The sequence below is a fragment of the Triturus cristatus genome, chromosome 7 (genome assembly GCF_964204655.1).
Source record: "Triturus cristatus chromosome 7, aTriCri1.1, whole genome shotgun sequence".
In the NCBI taxonomy this organism is placed as follows: Eukaryota; Metazoa; Chordata; class Amphibia; order Caudata; family Salamandridae; genus Triturus; species Triturus cristatus.
The window spans coordinates 837,107,281-837,121,808 of NC_140590.1; positions in this window are offsets into that span (position 1 = coordinate 837,107,281).

A 14,528-nucleotide genomic window follows, 5' to 3' on the forward strand; every position below is an offset into this window, starting at 1 on the left:
TTAAGCGCGGGACGTCCTCAGTGGATCAGTGCGTTCTTGACAGCAAGCTGCTGCTCGAGGTTTCTCGAGACAGGTAATTTGAATGTCGCTGCACTGATCTTCAACAATGAAGTTCTCAGATCAAGAATTGACATTAAAACAAACATTTTCAAAATAAATAGTACCTTGGGGTTTATTCTCCAGAAGATAGCTGTCCTGAGAAGCCAGCAGAAAGTAGAAGATTACTTTCGCCTTAATAACGAAAATGTGCGATGTTGAGATCCTCCTTTCACCATAATCCAAGCATCCTCTGTCACCAGTGTAACAAAGTTGCTTTCCTTAATGAAGACACGAATGCCGATAGATCATAAATGAAGTTTATTCCTTAGGAAGAATCCCATCCATCAGTTCCCTCCAGCCGTAAACCAGGTATACATCCAACTGACCACCAAGTCCCCTTGACATCATCAAATTCCACTCCCATGCCAACAGGAGCACTATCCAAGAATGCCACACAAATGATCACAGGAAAAGAAACATCTGCCTCTGTGCCTCTTCCAGCTGTTTAACTACAAGTGACAAAACTCGCTGCTTCTGATCAAACACCAGAACTCTTTAAGGAAGAGAGAGAGAACAGGTTCCTCTGCATGTCCGCTGAGAAGCATGTTTAGAAATCACCACCTCACAGCCACTTCATTCCCTTATTATATTCCCAGAGAGAGCTCGGCAGGAGACACATAAATCAGCAGCAGAATGTAAAACATTAAGATTTGATCGAATTTGATACAAGACTTAATGCTTCTTAATTCCTAGGCTTCCAAATTAAGTGCCTTAGGGCAACGGTTCTTAAACTATAGCACTGCGTTCTGGTAATCTGTAAAGCACACTCAGGGATCCCGCAATATTTTAGAAAATGAAATATTATTATCAAATTAATAAAGTAAATATAGATAAAAAACATTAAAAATTAAAAAATGTAAAACACCCTATTAGTGTGAATGAGTTTTGAATTGGAGGCTGTGCAATTACAGTAAACAGAATCTAAGTGGCTTGGCTTCAGTTACTGGTATGCACCAACAAAAAAAGCATGCATTAGGATTAAAAATGATAAAGTGATATGTGAAGTGAAAGTCCAGCTTATATCTTAGTCTTTTATAAATAAAACAACATTTTGAGAAGCTCTAACCTTCCCACTAAAATTAAAAATTTGATATTTTTATTATTTTGTGAATTTAAAAAATATTCTATATACTTTGTATTTGTGTGATGTATACTTATTTCTATATTAGTTACGAAATTATGTAATTTGTTAGTGAAGGTACCCTCACTTCCTGTAGTGATTATGGGGCATATTATCAAGCCAGGCGATAAAATTATCGCCGCTTTAGCGGCAGAAAACCGTCGCTAAAACGGCGATAATGGGCTTGATAATATGCTCTATGGAATTCCAATTGAAGCTCAGGTTAGATGTCCTTTACATCTAACATGGGCTTCAATTGGAATTCCATAGAGCATATTATCAAGCCCATTATCGCCGTTTTAGCGACGGTTTTCTGCCGCTAAAGCGGCGATAATTTTATCGCCTGGCTTGATAATATGCCCCATAATCACTACAGGAAGTGAGGGTACCTTCACTAACAAATTACATAATTTCGTAACTAATATAGAAATAAGTATACATCACACAAATACAAAGTATATAGAATATTTTTTAAATTCACAAAATAATAAAAATATCAAATTTTTAATTTTAGTGGGAAGGTTTTAACGCCTATCTTGATAATATGCCCCTTAGTGAGGGTGCCACAATCCTCAAAAGGTAAAGAACTGTTGCTCTTGTAAGAACATTTTTTAAAATGATTTAGGCAGAACAGGACCCTTAACATATTCATCTCACCCATATTAATCATTGTATCCTTAATTTCAGCAAATATGCGCAAATACCACAGCCGGTACTCTGTTAACATTTTTATCAGATGTTTTTCAGTCCTTTATTAAGTTTAGCATCTGCACATGACCCCAAATTTGTAAGTTTTGTTTAGTAGCCCATGTTACATTCATTTATTTTTCAAAATTGTAAATATTCATCAACTAGTGAGTCTATTCAGTACATCAGGTTGAGCAGAGTCTTTCAAGTGATTAGTCAATTGTAAACATGAAATTATCACATTATTTCCACTGCAATACCCCAGACAAGATGTTACTATTGAAGGAGAGTCAAAAAGAGCATATCCCCATTTCATAATTATATAAAATAACATTTTGTTACAAAATATAATACAAGATAATTTTTATCAAAAGTGACTACATTTACAAAAATATCTTCAAACCATGCCTTTAGCCGAAACTTATTTACCAAGACGAACAGCCAACATGTGTTCTGCAGAGTTTTGTCTTTTCCACTTCCTCAGGGCTGTATTCAGTTTCGATTCAATTTGAGATTGCAAGTCTTTTGTTCATAAATGCTAGTTTTTTAAAAAAAAATCAATTTTTATTAGTCTTTTTCAAAGGGAACAGAAAAGGATAAGCATTTCTTAACAGGATCCATACATTCCATTGTGTTACTATGTCATTCTTAATACATTTCCACAAGGGATAACTTGCCCTCAGTATCAAACTTGTGTTACAAATCATTGTACAAAGTCCCTTAACACACATTCTACTAATCTTAAAGATAAACTTAAATGGTTAACACAGTCCCCTCTCCCCTCCTCCCTCCCTGTGTCATGTTAATCTGCAATGTCAATCTCGGAGTCTGAAAGCTCAGTCTCTATGTATGTAATCTACACAGTCTGATCATCCTCAGATGTCAAGGAGCCTCTCGCATTCCTCTATCCCTGTTCCATCCGTGTCTGCCAGTAGTTCATCCGTTTCTTCCAAAGATGGGTCATCTGTCTGTGTTAAATCAGTGGTCATGGTGTACCATGCCCTGGAATCCTCCTCCAACCTATCATCTCTCCTGACTCTCTTCATTCTTATTAACTCCGCCGTCGCCCATTCGCGCAAATGTTTAGTCCAATTCTCTACCGCAGGGGGGATTGGACTAATCCATCTAATGGCTATCCGTCATTTGGCCAACACTAGTCCCAATTGAAGGAACCTCCTAGTAGGTTTCTTAGTCTTGGGTGCAGGGAGAAGCCCAAGCAACAGCCCTCTAATATCATGCGGCACCGTCCAGCCTGTGACCCCCTGCAGACATTGTTCCACTCGCCCCCAGAAGGGTGTCAACTCAGGGCAGTCCCAGATCATGTGAAGAAAATGAGGGTCCACAGATCTACATCTGGGGCAACAGGAGGAACGGTCTGGAAATATTTTGTTAAGCACTCTAGGGGTCAAATACGTCTGGTGCACTATGTTATATTGTGTGAGTTTAAATCGGGCTTTAGAGCATTGAACCTCCGTCAAAGGTCCCCCAGTATCTCGTCCCATTTAGCCTGAACGGGGAGGGGGCCAGTGGGGAGGTCCTCCCTAAGTGCCCTATAGATGTGAGAGACCAACCTACGTCCTTCTTCCAGGAAGGTCAGTGCCTGAAGGGTTGCTGTAACCTGTGGTTCTTGAGGAAATGTTGGCCACATCTCATGAGCCACCGCAGAAATTTTGGCATACTGCAAATATTGCCCCCCGCCCAGCTCAAACATAGTTTCTGCCTCTTCCCTCGTCAAGAACTGTTGAGCGGTGTGTAGGTCCCCCATCATTTTACATCCTCCCTGCGTCCCTTGATCTAAGGCTTCATTGTATACTTCAAGGAGGCGGGTAGCTAATTGTGGGGAGAATCGTTCATTAAACTCCGCAGGCAGGCCGTTGCTCCCTGGGCACTTCTCTGACCTCAACTTGTTAATGGATGCAGGCGCAACCATCCACGAGATCGGTGCCCCTAGTGCCTCCTCGTCTTCCTCCCCCAAAGTGGGGAGCATCAAGTCCCTGAGGAACTCCCGTAAAGAGCGCTCACTAACCCGAGAGTCAGCAGCTCATGTATTTTTAAGGTGAGCTGCGAATTCCCTAAGGATCGCCCCCTCGGTGTGTACTACGTCACCATCACCTCCCCGCAACTGTAGAATGGGTGAATGCTCTGTTTCTGTGCGCAATAAGCGTGACAGGAGCGCCCCGGATCTGCCCCCCTCCATTTGCAGTTTCTGCCTATATGTGGTGTATACACATTTTTCCAGCCTTGCCCAAGCCTCTAATAGTTCCCCCCGAATTTGTGCGCAGTCGGCCACCTGTGCAGGTGTCTTATTCAGAGTGTCATCTAATCTCTTGAGTTGCTTTTCCAGGACCATGATATCATCACTCAACTGTTTCCTCACCCCATAGGTGGTTCTCATGCACACCCCCCGCATGACCACCTTCATGACCTCCCACTCTGTAGACCTGCGAGTCGTCAACCCTCAATTGTCTGTGAAGTAGTGTGCAGTGCCTCTTTAATGGTGTGTGCATAGGGGGGGTCACTAAGCGCCTCCGCTCTGAGTCGCCAGAGTGGAATGGGCGGACGACCAGGCCCAATTTTTGGAATAAGCAACAGCGGCACATGATCTTAAAGGTAGCGGGGCAACTACGATATTCCTTCCGTGTTAGCAGCCAGACCAGTTGTTAGGCAGCAATGATCTATATGGGAATACGCGTGGGCGGCCGGTGTATAGCAGGAGAATTCTCTCTTTGCAGGGTAATGGGCCCTCCATTCGTCCCTGAGCTGCATGCCCTGCATCATCGTGGCTAATGACCGTAACATGCGAGGCTTGGTATTATCTCGGGGGGGCTCCCTGTCCAGCGCGGCATCGAAGATACAATTGAAGCCCCCAATAACGATAACTTCAGACCCCACATATGGAGTCGCCGCTTTGAAAAGCGCTGGGAAAAAGTCTGGGCAATCCGAGTTAGGGGCATACACATTGATTATTCAGATTTCCTTCCCCTCCCATCTCCCATGTAGAATAACAAACCTCCCTTCTGTATCCAGGACATGATGTAAATGCTGGAAGGGGACCCCCGGTGCCACCCACACCAGAGCCCCCATGCGAAGCCCGAGTATGAGGTGGCATATAGTTGACTCCTCCACCGCCTCCGTATACTCGAGAGAGTGTTTCCCCAGACATGCATTTCCTGCAGCCCAGCTATCACTATCTTGTATCTCCTCAGAAATGCTTGTACTCTATGGCCTTTCTCCATGCCCGCCATCCCCTAACATTCCAGTTAAGTATCTTCAGTGTTTGTACTGACATGATTACATTGATGTGTACGAGTCCTTTCAGTCTCTCTCCCCCACAAATGACCAGTATTCCTTCCCGGCATCCAATGTGACATATATGCAATTTCCCATGATTCTAAAACTCCCATAACAACTAGGAAAACATTGAAAATCCAACAGCCCCTCCCCCTCCCCCACCCCTTGGCAGTTGCATCACCTTTGATGTATATATTGTAATACAAACAAATAGCAGCACATACCGCCCCAAACCTCTCCCCTCCTACCCTCTGTAAACATTAATTCCCCTCACAGGAGTTCAGAGGCAGAAAGGTATTCCGGCGTCGCCTATTACATGGGTAGATCTATCGCATCTGTTGCTGTGCTAGAGGACTGACTTCGTCCAGGTGCGAGATTACTCTCTAGCGTCCTGGATGGGCATGAACTCTGCTGGGGGTGTCGCAGACCCGCAAGTGCCCTTACTCCCACTGTGACCATTTCCAAACATATGTAATACTGAATACAGACAGTAGAGCAAAAGAAATGGGCTGCTCGACCTCCGCTGCCCCCGAAAACAGGCCCCTCCCGCACCCAATTCGGCCTCAATCACTCTTATTACCCTTATCTGTACATTGTCCCTTGAGTTGTCCGTTCATTACAGTCATTCATCCTCCAGATCCGGCATCAAATCAACAGAGTCTGGCACTGCCTTGGTGTCCTGCAGAACTTTTATGCAACCGGAGCTCACCGCCCGTCCAATTTGCGGCTGTCGATTTGGGTGTCTCCAGCACTGCACCGAGTTCTGTGATCCCGTTGCTCCAGTGGAGGCCGTGGAGGGCACCAGGCATCTCCCCCCCGGGCCCCTCTCATCCAACCATTTGCTCGCCTCCGCTGCCGAGAAGAAATACAGTGTGCAACCCTTGTTTTCTACACAGAGTTTAGCAGGGAACATCAGGCTGTATCTCAGATTTAGGTCCCACAGCCGCCGCTTGACCACGAGGAAAGTCTTCCTCTGCTCTTGCACTCTGGATACAACAATATAGAATGCCCCTCAAAAAAGAAGCGCCTTCCACTCCAGGACATCTGCAGGAGCACGTCCCTATCCCGAAAATTAAAGAGCTTCGCAATAATTGCCCAAGGGGGCGCGCCGGGCCAAGGTGGCGCCACCAGCGCCCTGTGAGCTCTTTCAATGCTAAAGAATTTAGAGATTCGCGCTGGGGCCATTTCCTTCATGATCCACTCCTCGAGAAACAGTTTGACAGACAGGCCCTCCGTCTTTTCAGGAAACCCTACAAAGCAAAGATTCTTTCTTCTCGACCGCCCTTCTGAATCTTCTGCCCGGTCATCTAGCTTTATGACTTGTCGCTTGAGTTCCACCACAGTGGCACTGAAATTCCTGACTTCCATTTTAAGTGTGTCTACGGACTGTTCGGTAGCTGACACCCCATCCGAAACCTTTCGTAGATCACATCTCAAAAGATTTACATCGACGGCCACCGCATCAATTTTGTGGATCATATTGTTCCTGGTTGTCTGAATTACCTGAAGGACATTCACCAACGTAGGAGCATCCGCAGTCCCCTGCCCATCGGCCCCCCCGCCACCCGCAGGTTCCTCTTCTTCAGCCCCAGGGCCATGGGAAATGGGCTGAGCGTAATTTGAAATCTTATTTGTCTGTGCCTTGGGTGCTTTATCTTTCCCCACTGGCACGCTATCAGGGTGTCAGTCAGAGCACCCCCGAGACTTCAGCACGGCTCCCAGCTGCTTATTGTCCAACACACAATCAAGCAGTTCCAGAGGCAGTATGAGGAAGCTCCTCCATAAGGACCTGTCTCTGGCCACCACTGTGCTGGTGCACGATCAGTTTCTGAGGCCTCGCCGCTGAAGCAAACAGCGCACTCGCAACCCCTTCACCATGCCTTTCCTTATTACCAGTCAGCGACCAATGTGGACCATCCAAGTGTCTGCTTGGGGGGTCACCTAGCCACCAGCCCCTCTGTGATGTCGTCTCCCAGAGCTCAGGGGTCCACTCCCAACAGTATCAGACTCACTTGTACACCTCCGTTAGGGTATATCCAGCCCAGGCCCAGACCACCAGGTGCCCAGATATCAGGACTGGTCTTTCTCCCTTGTCTTAGTGTAGCCCTGGTGAGCCCCCAGTGCCCCCAACAGGCAGGGGGGTCAGTGCACAGTTCCCTCAACGAGGTGCAGGCCTGGTCCCCCAAAGACACAAATCCAGCCTTGTACCTGTGTCAGCCCTGGCCCCAGCGCAGTCTCTCCAGATCTCTGCAATGATGGCCCTTCTCCCATGCCACTAGCCCTCAGGGGGGCCCGCAAGTGCTGCAGGCTCCGACCACATCCAGCAAAGCAATCCACTACGGATGTGTTGGTGTCCGATCCCTGCCTTTGGCTCTGGCCCAGAATCTCCGCTTTCCCAAAAATCAGCCTTCCATTCCCCGACAGGGGGGGCACAGGCAGGAAGCCCTCAGTCACTCCCCTGCCCCTCCACAAAAATCCTGGGTCAGTCCCAAATACGTGCAGGTTCCGATGGGGGCCTCCTCCACGCTCTCCTCGTCCGGCGTCAGCCCCAGACCTCTCCGGCCCCGACTCAGCTCCCCGGGTCCCCATGCATGCCACTCAGTACTCACGGTGTACCGCTCAGTCCTCCGAAGGAGGAGGCAGCCGCCCCTCTCTCCCGAAAAGAAATCCGGACCTGGAGATCTACGCTGTGACCCCGGGACAAATCCAAGAGCCCTTCTCCTGCAGCCAACTCTCCAAAATGGCAACACCTCACCTCCGAGGCCACATCACCTCTTCAGTGGTCCGGGGGCAATGTCCTTCTCACAGCTGCTGTTGACGGCCACCTGGGTGCTTGGAGCGCCATACTGACCCAGTTGCGCTCACAGTGGGTACAGGATACTACAGGATTTTATCTAATTTAGGGAGGCCACGCGGAGCTCCGTAGAAGCACGTCTTCTCGGCCATGCTGGCTAGCCACGCCCTCAATAAATGCTACTTTTATTTATGATTACCTTTATATGGTTTGACACTAGTATTCTTATGGTCACTTTCATCAAATTTCGTAAATTTTCTTTTTGATATTATAATATGTGTGCATGTAACATTCATATAGCATCCACTCCCTTCATCGATGTTTGACAAGTTCACAAATCAACAGAATATGTATCACTCATTATTATTTTGGGAGTATCAATCAATGGCGCTAGAACAAAAGCATTTCCCGACCTATCGGAGTTCACCTAAAGTGCAGTCTTATGTTCAGCTGCAATAAGCATGAGCAGATACCCAGAAAAAACCAGAGACAGCAGAACTAATATTTTTATCAGTACTCTTGTTTTCTCTTTCTCCAAAACTTTCCGTAGTGAAAATAGCTTTCGGGGGCTTGTTACTGCAGGGACATGGGAACATTACATTTCTACATGTCTCACTTTTAAATACTATGCACCCTAACTTCTGGGATATGAGGTTTGCTAAGGTAAAATATTTAATTTTTAAGAGAATTTTTTTTTTATCTGTCAAAGGGGTTATTTTGACAGTTTGGGCTGCAGGTTTAAAGTGTAGCAGTCAGGGTGCAGGGACAATATATCGAATCAAAAATATCGATTTACACAAATATCGAGTTAAAAATATCGTGGGTCAGAAATATTGACAATCAAATTCTCGTGGTCAAGAATATTGAATTTAGGTAAGTAATATCGATGTTAAAAATATCGAAGAATAAATAATTATTTGCACGAATAAAGTTCTTAAAAATATTGATTTTTTATTAATGTTATGTATGTTAGTATATATTTTATATGTATGTGATGTATGCTTTTTTTGTATAAGATTTGTTTGTATTTTTAATATATTTGTTACATTTTTAGTAGTTTATAATTATTTTTTGCATTTTCAGTTCCGCAGCGGGTTGTGGGTTTATAGGGGAATAGGATGGGAAGTAAGTTAATTATATTACATTTACTGAATATTTTGTATATATTATTATTTGTTTAATTGAGATGTTATAGTGTTAAACGGGTGAAGTAATTTATTATTAATTAATTAATCACTGTTTTTTAATTAATTTTAATTAGTTGATTGGTAAATAATTATGGTAATTGTGTAATTTATTTTAGTTGTGTGTTGTGGTGTTTTATAGGTGTAAAGGGTGGGAAGTAAATTATTTTTAATTGATGAATTAATAATTAGTTGTTATTTAATTTTAATTAATTAATTCCCTACTGTTGCACTTATTGTATTGGGAAATGTAAGTTGAATTTATTTTAATAGTTTAATTTTTAAATTTATTATAGAATGTTTTTATTTATTTTAAATTATTGATATATATATATTATCTTTATATAATTTTAAAGTTTAAAAATGTAATAAACATAATAGTTAATAAATTATTTTAAGTAAATATATGTATATGTATACATTTTTATTTTTATATTTTCTTAACGTTTTATTTGTTATATTTAGTTAAAATGTATATTACATTTAATGTATTTTGTTAAAAATAATATTAATATTTAATATATTTCCTAGCGGGGTGCCCGCCGCAGGGTGTACACTTTCCCCACCCACTCCTTTTTGCTATGGGAGCCTGTGTCGGAATAGTGCATTGTACTCACTCATTCATTATATGGGCTCCCATAGAGTTCAAGCCCTCCGGATCCCAGTCGTGCGGAGGGCTTTCCTACCGAGATCGTACTCTGGCCCTCAGTAGTAAACACACGTTTGAGGTGGAGGTGGCGATTTACAATTGTAGGTTTTTGAGGAGCATTTTGTAGTATTGTTGTAATACTACTAAGTACTAAAACATGCAGTTTGTAAATAGGCCCCATAGTTCCTCCATTAATGAAGAGAGTTGTCCAAGTGGTGAGCATGGGTTGTTTTAAAAGGTTTGTCCTTATACTTTGAATTATCTATGGCAAGACAGATTATTAGAGCAGCGTATGTAGCAACATGCGCATGCCCAACAGACACCTCGGGTCACAAGGAAAAGTTCTCCTGGGGATACCCAGGACCTGTCAGGCCAAGGCAGGAGGCAAGAGCTATTTTGTTCATGCTGTCAGGCATTGAAATGATCAGCCCAAGTTGTTTAGGAAAACTGGGGACACTATGAAACTTCAGCAATGGTGAAAGCTGTATTTTATCATAGATTTATGTAGCACTTAATAACCCTGTCAAATGTATTGACACTTTTTGTGTATGGGTAGCTCAAATACCCTCATTTCAATTTAATCTCGAGGTGTGCCCTGCTCAGCTCTAGTCTGCACTCACAGACCTCAGTGCCCTGTACACAAATTAAATTTGGATCTGTTGTGTATGTTTGTATTTCTTCATATGTATTTATTTGTGTACGACTGCATGTGCTCATCTCTCAATGCATGGATGCTTGCATTTATGAGAGCTTATGTAGAACTGGGCCCATTGTGAGTGTGAGGCTGCCAGCAGTGAGAGGTATCACTTCAAGATAATGTAGGCTTCCAGAGTCATCAATGATAAATGTGAAATAAACACAAGAAATCACTGACCCCATGCCAGTTTGCATCACAAAGATGTAACCTATCCAACCAAATCAAACATTTGCTGCAGAGAACAACAAAGTCTCAACCTGTATGCAGTACCATGCTAAATGTAAGAATGCTGACTGCTTGCCTTATGTGTGTTGTGTGTCTGCCTCAATGTTTGAGTTTTTCTAAATATATAAAGTTGCTTGTGACTAAGCACATTTCTTTAGCAATTCATAACTTACTGTACAGGTGTTTAGTGCTTTTCATGTAACATTTTTCTGCCTCTACCACTAATCAAGAATGTGTAAATTTTTCTAAAATGAGAAAACTTACACAATTGTGCAAAGGGTGCCTGTGTTGGCACATTACAGCTAATTGTGCGCCAGCGTAGAGGAGAACAAAGGGATCCGTCACACCATTGTAGATATGACGCATCCCTTTGCTTCAGAATTAACACAGTGCATTGCCTTATTTACAAGGAACTGATGCAACGCAGTGCCGCAAGACTTTTGGCTGCACTACACTGCGTTAATTACAAAGCAAGGGTATGCGTCCTATCTACAATGATATGACAAGTCCCTTTGCTCTCACCTGCGCTGGCGCCAAATTAGCTGCCATGCACCGAAACAGGCACCCTTTCACCTTGATGCAATCATGCCTGCATCACAGGGATGATTGTTTTTTTTTACAAGAAGGGACACCTTCCTGCACAAATACAATCACAAGAGGTGATTTCCTCTTCCTCTGTTTGCTGCAGAATGCAGCACTCATAGAAAGAGGAAATTAACGAGGAGAAATGAAAATATTTCTCCTTGTTGCTCCTCCCTATGCCTCCCCTGGGGAGGCGTAGCATTCTTATGCATTTCCAGGTTTACAATTTCTCACCCATAGCAACACCCATGACACTCCCCTTTCAAAGTGCTGCATGTAAAGGGGCCATATTTACAAGGACACAAAATGCCACGCAGGGTGGCTATATGTGTCTTTGTAAATAGGAGCCAGGAGGTTGCGCCACGGATGCATTACAAAAAGTGATCCACCGGCGGTGCAAGGGGCTTGTAAATAAGCTGCTTAGTTTGTAGTCAAATTTAGGGTAGTAGAATGGAGGCGGGAGGTGGAGAAGAGCAGGGCAATTGGATTTATAAGTTCATAACATGCTACAGCTGGACTGCCCCAAAAACATGCTGGAGAGTAAGCTGGCCTGACAGCATGGCTCCATTAATGTTGCATAGTCAAGTATAATTATGCAGCAAATGATATGTAAACATATTTCTATATACACCATCCTCATTAATGGCATGCGATTTATTTTTAACACATATAAATTGTCTGCTCAGTTTCACTATGAAATAGTTTAAACCAAAATCACATTTTGAAGTGATTATGTTGGTGTTCTGGCTTAATTATTCCTTGCAGTCACTTCTATGATTGATTACCTAACTATGATGAGATGCAAGGGCGACAAAAACTCAGACCAGGCTGTTTGACTACTATAATATCAAATCATCACATCCAAATTAAAATCCAATGGCCCTAGAAGAACAGCAATGTTCTACTAATGCACTGTGCTACTATAAACAATATAAACAAGTGTTTAAGGTGAGGAACACAATTCGTGTTTTTCTATTTTGTTCATCTTACTTTCTTGATATAACTGCTCCTGCTGCTGTAGCTGGTGGCAGTCATCAACTGGTGCCAGTTCCAACACAGGAGGAGATAGCCGCCTGGCTGTGGAAGCAAAGGTTGGAGGCAGTGGCAATAGAGTATCACTGGCTGGTGGCCATGGTGAAAGAGGATGAGGAGGGACTAGCCTCAAATTCCGTGGGCCACCAGCCAGCCCCACCTCCAACTCAGTCAGGCCTGCAGCCAGCTTCAGCTGGGGTCCACTGCCACCCATACCCCCACCAGCTTCCCGTCATCAAACTGAACACCAAGCCTCCTCCACCGAGAGATGGCGCACCTCAGGCATAAAACAGGCCAACTGAGACGTGAGACGGCATGGACAGCAGAAGTTGGCCCGGGAAATGGATGCCCTCAAGCCATTTTTTATTGTTTTTTTTAATTTGGTATGAGGGCTGGTTGTGGGTGGAGACGGTGGAAAGTTAGGGAAAGGTTTTTGGATATTTTACTTTGAATTTGTTGGCCATTTTTTGGCTTGAGGATGGGGTAGGCCTAATGTGGGTGGAAACGGTGGGTCCTAAAACAAATGTGCTTTACTTTTTTTCTTTGTCATCATTATCTGTCTTTCCTTTGCCTGTTGGCATAGAGTAGCATTATTGAGAGTTACTGTTGACATGAGAGTGCAACACGGAGCTGCCCTCTGAAATTGTCACACATTATATATTGAATTTTTCCCTAGACTTCCCCTACCTGAAGTCCCTTGCCATTTATGCATTCTTCAGCAGGTTACTTACCTCTTCCTGCAGACCACCTTCAGAGTGGCACTGTCCAGGAGCAGAATAATGGCTAATTTAAATCTGTTTGATGAGGTTTTGCAGCACCCAGCCACCAATCAATTACATAGTTTAGTAGTTAGTGTAGTAATTGTTTTTGTCCTACCCTCTGTAAATATTTGCCCAGTAAGGGAGTCTGCCAGCATACACAATATAATTAGGGCTCCCGGTTTTCCGTTTAAACGGATTTTTACATATAAATACAGACGGAAAACAAGTTTGCCTTTGTCTGTATTTATATGTAAAAACGGAAAAATACTAGTATTTCACTCTGGCGCTGCTGTTTGTCCCGTTCAGCTCGTCATATTGTGTTGTTTGCAGCCCCCCTCCCTGCGTCTCACCCTTACAATGTCTGCTACATTGTTTTCATGCTTAGTAAGTGCCTGCACAATGGGGGGTCGTGGCGGGAGGATCAGTGCCCTGAGCTCCTGGATGACCTGTGGCTGCTAGCGCCAGTAGGCCTGCATTGTTCTCAGCGCCCCACCTGTGCGAAGTGAATCACTCTCACACACAGCGCATTCAGCCCCCCTCTCTTGGCTCGGGCTGAGCTCTCACTCTCGTAGACACACCTGGGGTGGACAGGGGGTAGTGGGCAGCGGAGAGAAGAAACCAGAGCCTTGTATTTTCAGCCCGGGCTGCGCTGGAAGGCAGGGCTCAGTCAGACACACATACAGGGAAGAGGGTATAAGTGAGACTCAGAAACAGAGTCTTTGCAGAGTTTGTGACCTGACTGCATTGCCCAAAGCCAATGCTGTCTCTTCCTTCTTGCCTGGACAAGACAAGGACAGTGTCCAATTCTGCTGCCCCCCCCCTCTTTTTTCCTCTTCCTCCCTCTCTTTGTCGTGCTCCTCCTCACTTGTAGATAACCGTGACTGTTCTTTCCTCTCCTTTCCGTCATTCGTTCCCCAGTGAAATGGATCCAAAAAAAGAGGACACGTCTTACAAAAGTCTTTTTCTGACATGTTTCTATTCCAAAACGCGGCCTCAGGAGGAGAAAAAAGGTTTTAAAATACGAACAATAAACACATAACTAAATAAAACAAGACAGAGTCGTCGAAAAGTGGCCAGATTGGTTTTATTCACACCCAAACACATTAGCACCACCTTACAGAGTTTGCCAGTCTAGTGCTACTTTTCTTTTCATGTCCTTAGCTTTCTGAATAATGAGTGTAAAAGCTTCAAGTTGTATTCCCTATGAGTGTTTGATTTTTCCAGAATGTTGTTACGTTTTTTCAGGCAGCAAATTACTCTGGTCTAGTGCATAGTTTGAATAGAGTTGCTTCTAGGTGTTTATAGCAGGGCACAATTGGGTTGTAGCTGAAGGGAGTGTGAGTTTATCTCAGTGGGACAGTATGGTGTTCAGTGGGGAGAGGATACAGCACTCACTGCAGATGACAG